Below are 6,317 nucleotides of genomic sequence, written 5' to 3'. Positions count from 1 at the left end.
ACAGCATAAAGAAGGAGATATTTTAATGTTTTACCAAAGGGTAAAAAGGGAGAAAGCTGCAAACAGCCAGTTCCTTCCGCTCTCCTGAAGTATAGAACTGATGTTATCCCGCTGGATAAAAGAAGATAAAAAAAGCTTTTACATAACTACCCAATTAACAAAAGAGCCATATTCCTTGGAGTATGACCAGAAAAGAAGAAAATACAACTGCTTTTCCAAAATGACCCTGACAAACTCTGAGAACACAAAATTGAAGCGTAGATAATCACAGATTAGAAACTTCAGAAGTAACAGAAAGGGAGAGTGTTAGAATCCAATTATTAAAGTTATTAGAGAGATTCCTCTGCCGGAAATAAGGTGCAAGCAAGACCACATACCAAAGTCAATAGTATGGATTTTATTTAGCAGTAAATGAAGGGTTCAAGGAGGGAGAGAGAGATAGGGGAAAGGAGGGGATGGAGGGGTGAGAGTGACAGTGAAACAGATTAAGTAGAAAAAAGATATCACCACTCCATAGATTCTGACAACATCTGTTTGGTCCTTTCCTTCTGGTCTTCTCTGTATCTGCCAAGTGGTGGGGGGAAAGAGTCCAGAAAACTCTGGTTTCATGGGGTTTATATTATGTGGAGGCTACATGGAAACGCTCCCTGTACCTCCCCTGGATGGTGTAATACTGGATCATGGGACATTTCAAGAGTCTTTGACACCTTCTAAGATGTTTCAGCTGTCACTTATGTCAGTGTAGTTGAATCACACAAGCCCCCTTATGGTCCATCATCTGAGATGAACAGCTCAGGCTACATGTGAATGTCTTCTGTGCTTCCCAGAGGGTTTTTACAGCTGAGTCATCATGTAAGGGAGGACATTGGCATGACAAGAAGGACTATCCCACCTTGCAGGATTTGCCTCTTATCAGCCTCTTCTCTTATCTTGGAGTCCAGTTTGTAGCTGCAGGTATGCATACCCTTCTGCACCTGGGAGGCCACTCTGTGCATCACCAGCAAAGCAGCCATCCAGTGTGTGAGGCATCAGCACCAGTCTCTTACAGCACCTGGTAGTTACTGCAGGTGTTCGAATATTAGCAGTACAACCTCTTACACTTGTGGATACATACTCCTCCTTTCACCTGCGATAGTTGGTCAATGGTACCTCCTTATCTCAAGGTCCTTTTGCAGTCCAAATTAGTAGGCATATTTAGAGAGGAGTGGGTTTTGGTAGATGAGCAGCTGCTTCTTTGCAGTTTGTTACAGTGGACAGAAGTCTTTTGGTGATCTCAAAAATGCTTAAGCCATTAACCATTTCAGTCTCTGTCAGAAAGCTCTGACAGGAAGCATAATGCTGCTTCTCCCAAAATTTGCACTAAAATCAAAATTATTGCTGATAGGTAAATGTGTGGTGTCTTAAAGTGTAAAATTCTTCTTATAAGAGTGACAGAGGACATGTTAGTTGCAGTCCTCACAACTGGAGAAGGCTGATGGCTACTGCAGAAGAAACTAACAGCTATGTGACTGTATAGCATTTAATAACTGTAGAGTTATTACTGTAGAGTTACTACTGAAAAGGTAAGCAATACTAAAAGTAATATTTTGAACTATTTATTTCTATTAGTGCATATTAGATTGAATTTGAAGGTTACCATGGAAAAGAATTTGGTCATTGTTTATCATGAAGTGCTCAGAAGAGCACTTGCTTTCTAAGGCAGGAAGAATATTGAGATCTGTGAAGAATGGGATAAAGACCTTACTGAAAAACTATACTGTTGAATAAATCAGGGGGTTTAATGCATGTCAAGTTCATGTCTCCTCTTATTAGGGTATACAAATAGTAGTCAAAAAATCCTGAATTTCCTAGATCAAGAATAAGTGGCAGTATGCCATGTTGATACAAGAGGGAAATCAATGGTTAAAAGGGCAATCAATGTTTCACTTACTTTAGGGAGCAAAGAGAGAAACAAGAATGTTTAAATATGTTCGAATTCAGATCACAGAATCATAGAATGGTTTGGGTTGGAAGGTGCTTTGAAGATCATCTAGTTCCAGCCCCCCTGTCATGGGCAGGAACAGCTTTCACTAGGCCAAGCTTTTCAAAGCCCCATCCAACCTGGCCTTGAACAGTTCCAGGGATGGGGTATCCACAATTTTTCTGGGGAACCTGTTCCAGTGCCTCACCACCTTCAAGTAAAGACGTTCTTCCTAATATCTAATCTAAACCTACCCTATAATTAAGGACACATAGTGACAATGTGTCCTTATACTCATCATGGCTAGGCTTCACAAACGAAGATTTGGGGAGGACTCTACCCACACTTGCTACAAGTGCGCTGGTGACTAAAAAGGCCAACGTGAGATAGACAAGTCCGGTTGCAAAAGGCACAGCAGAAAGACTCCTTAGGTGGTATCGACAAGACACGATTCTTTCTGCGTTGTCTTTTCTCCTCCAGAGTGATCCTGCGTGCGTTCTCAAAGGAAGGAGCAGCGTTATAGATGGTGTGTCTCCAGGCCTCCCGATTGGAGGCCAGAGTAGACCAATGATGATGATCGATATGGCCAAGGCTGAGATGTTGTTTCAGGGAGTCCTTGTATCTCCTCTTCAGGGCTCCTCTCTTGCAGCAGCCAGAGGCAAGTTCACCATAGAGCACGATCTTAGGGAGGCGGTGGTCCTTCATCCTGGAGATGTGTCCTGCCCAACGCAGCTGTGTTCTCAGCAACATGGCCTCAATACTTGTGACTGCTGCCTGCTCTAGAACGGATGTATTGGTCACATAATCTGACCAGTATGTAGTGACTATGTGGAATTATTTGCTAGAGAGCACTACTGAGTTTACAAAGACAGTCTGCTTAGAAACAGCTTCCATATTCTATATGATACCCAGACCTCATTTGGATGTTTGAACTTAGAGATCTTAGCTCATGAAGAGCTTATGAAAACCCCTGCCTTTCCTCGCCTTGCCTCCCCTCTCCTTCCCTTCCCAACAAGCTCTGCATAAGAACATTCCTAAGCTGGTTCAAAGTCTGAAAACTGTGCTTTCCATGGAAGTAGATGAAATACACAAATTCTGGAATTCTGAGTTTTGTTAGCATGCTGGAAATGCTGACATAATTGCATGGCAATTCCCTTACTATTTTTTTTCCTTAACTGTGTTGTTTACATACAAGGAGGAATTTTGGATTGGTCATTGCATGAGGAAACCTTTACATCAATTACTACTGAAAAGTTCATATTCAAATTAATGTCATCTTCATAGGGTCTCAGAGTTTGGAAAAATAATACCACCTTGCTGTTTTAGTAACTTGTTACTATGGCTCCTCATATTATCTATTCTCAAGAATCAGAAGTTATGAAATGAAAAAGCAAGCCACAAACAGAATGACTGCTGTCAGCATTCTGTTAGCAAATTTAAGTTATAAATGCAAAATATTAAAGTTTAAGCTGCAAAAATGACTTTAATTTTCCAAGTGGTAGTCAGGTTTCCATTATTTTAGCAATGAAATAAAACTGGTCAAATCAGTGTTGTTTATACAGTTCAACAAGGGTGATTAAGTTGTACGAACTTGTTAATGAGTATATAACTGGTAGATATAACTAGCAGTTCAGTAGATCCATCTCCTGTCATAAAGCTGTTTTTTCATTCATATATGGAAAAGGCTTTAAACTAACATTAGTAACTCTATGTTTTCAAGAAAAATAAGTGCACCAAATTAACACTTACATTAAATACCACATGATATATTACTACTGATAGTTGTTTATTCACAAAGCTCACGTAACACCAAAATTTAACATGCAACCCTGAATTCTTTCTCTCCTGTGTATATAGGATTTGATAAGCACACACCAGTGAAGTGCTTTGTGGGTGTGCAAGCAGCTCTTTTATACTAACACAGAACTCATAGGTGACATTTACACTGTTCAGCTTACTCAAAGCCAGTGCATTGAGTAAAGATGATTCATACTGACTTTTGCTTTAGGTGGCTAGAAGTCACCAAACATGACCAAACATGAGGAAGCAGGAGAGTAGTAGCAGATAAATAGCAAGAATCATGGGCATGGGGGTCTGAGTGGTGTTTTCTTGACCCTACCAGTGAGGGGAAATGAGGAGACAGGCACTAATAGGACAAGTCAATAACTGCTTGCAGAACCTGTGTTGGTGACAGAGATTTGAGTTGTATGACCATGGGACCATGCTTGCAGATCACTGTCTGCTTGAGAGAGGTGAGAGCCACCTCACTAAGCAGGGTAAAGCTATTTTTATTAGTAGGATCATTGATTACATAAGGAAGGCTTTAAACTAAGAAGTAAGGGAGAGGGAGAGAGTAACCAGCAGCCCTGTGAGGGATTGATGGACACAGAGAAAAGCAAAGGGCATAGGGTGGTGTGTCAGGAACACACAAAACAATAAGATGGGGCTTAAGAGGGCTCACCTTCTTTGAGTGTCAGCAAAGAAATGTCTACAAAACATCATAATGGAGAAATCCCCCAAACCCTTTCTAGGCAGTCAGCATGCTGGGGTGCCTCTCTAAAGTGCCTGCATACTAACGCATGCAGCACGGGGAATAAACTTGATAAGTTAGTCCGTGTGCAGCTGCAAGGCTATGATCTTGTTGGGATCACAGAGACATGGTGGGATGGCCCCCATGAATGAAGAGAGACCAGCTCTTTAGGTAGGACTGGATAGGACATCAAGCAAGGGAAGTTCTCCTTTATGTGAAAGAGCAGTTGGAGTGCATGGAGCAATGCCTGGGGATGGACAAGGAACTGAATGAGAGTTCATGGGGGAGGATTCAAGAGAGGACAGGTAAAGGTAACATTATAGAGGGTGTCTGCTACAGGCTGCCTGACCAGGAAGAACAAGTGGATGAGGTAGACAGATAAGAGCAGCCTCACATTCTCATGTGGGAGTTCAACCATTCATATATTTGCTGCAGGGACTATACAGCAGGGCATAAGCAATCCCAGAGGTTCCTGGAGTGCACTGATAACTTCTTCCAAGTCATAAAGGAGTCAACAAAGACCAATAATAAGCAATGCTTCGTTGGACCTCATAGCAATAAGGAGATTGTTGGGAACGTGAAGCTCAAGGTAATCTTGGCTGTAGCGACCATGGTGGAGCTCAGGATCCTGAGGGGAGGGGAAGTGTAAAAAGCAGGCTCACAACCCTGGAGAGTGAATTTTGGCTCTTCAAAGATCTACTTGGAAGAGTCCCATGGGGTACAGCCCTGGAGGGAAAAGGGCCCAAGGAAGTTGGTTAGTATTTAAAGATCATTTCCTCCGAGCTCAAGAAGAGTTCATCCCAGTGAATAGGAAATTAGGCAACAATGCCATGAGGCCTGCATAGATGAACAAGGAGCTCCTGGTCAAACTCAAATACAAAAAGGAAGCATACAAAGGGTGGAAGCAAGGATGGGTAACCTGGGAGAAATACAGAAACATTGTTCAAGCACGCAGGGATGAAGTTAGGAAAGCTAAAGCACAGCTGGAATTGGATCTAGCTAGAGATGTCAAAGACAACAAGAATGGCTCCTGTAAGTTCAGAGGTGACAAAAGGAAGACTAGGGAAAATGTGGGCCCATTGCTAAATAAGATGGATGACCTGCTGACACAGGACATGGAAAAGGCTGAGTTGCTGAATGCTTTCTTTGACTCAGTTCTTACTAGCAAGACCAGCCTTCAGGAATCCCAGGTTCCAGAAACCAGGGGGAAAGGCTGGACCAAGGAAGGTGAACACTTGGTGGGAGAGGATCAACTGGACATATGCTAAGTCAATGGGCCCTAACAGGATGCACTCACAGGTACTGACAAGAGCTGATGGATGTTGTGGCAAGGCCACTCTCAATAATCTTTCACTGATCATGGTGACTGGGAGAGGTGCCTGAGGCTGGAGGAAAGCAAATGCCACCTCCATCTTCAAGAGGGGCCGGAAGGAGGTCACACAGAACCACAGGCCCGTCAGCCTTATCCTGATCCCTGGGAAGGTAATGAAGCAGCTACTCCCAGAAACCATTTCCAGGTACTTCAGTGTCAAGAAAATCACTGAGTCATCAGTATGGAACTACCAAGGGGAAATCAGGCCTGACCAACTTGATAAACTTCTATGATAAACTGATTGCCCTGGTAGATGAGTGGAGCAATGGACATTGTTTATCTGGACTTCACTAGCGCCCGTGGCACCACCTCCGGTAAGATCCTCACAAAGGATCTTTGTAGATGCCTGGGTTGGGTCGAACCACCGGGAGATGGGCTGGGCACCGGCAGGCTGGGCACGCACAGGCAGGCGGATGGGCGATTTTCCCGCCTTCCCTCCCTTCCGCTGCCAGCCC

Source organism: Pseudopipra pipra, chromosome 3 (assembly GCF_036250125.1).
Source record: "Pseudopipra pipra isolate bDixPip1 chromosome 3, bDixPip1.hap1, whole genome shotgun sequence".
In the NCBI taxonomy this organism is placed as follows: domain Eukaryota; kingdom Metazoa; phylum Chordata; class Aves; order Passeriformes; family Pipridae; genus Pseudopipra; species Pseudopipra pipra.
Note: the sequence above shows the minus strand (reverse complement) of the source record.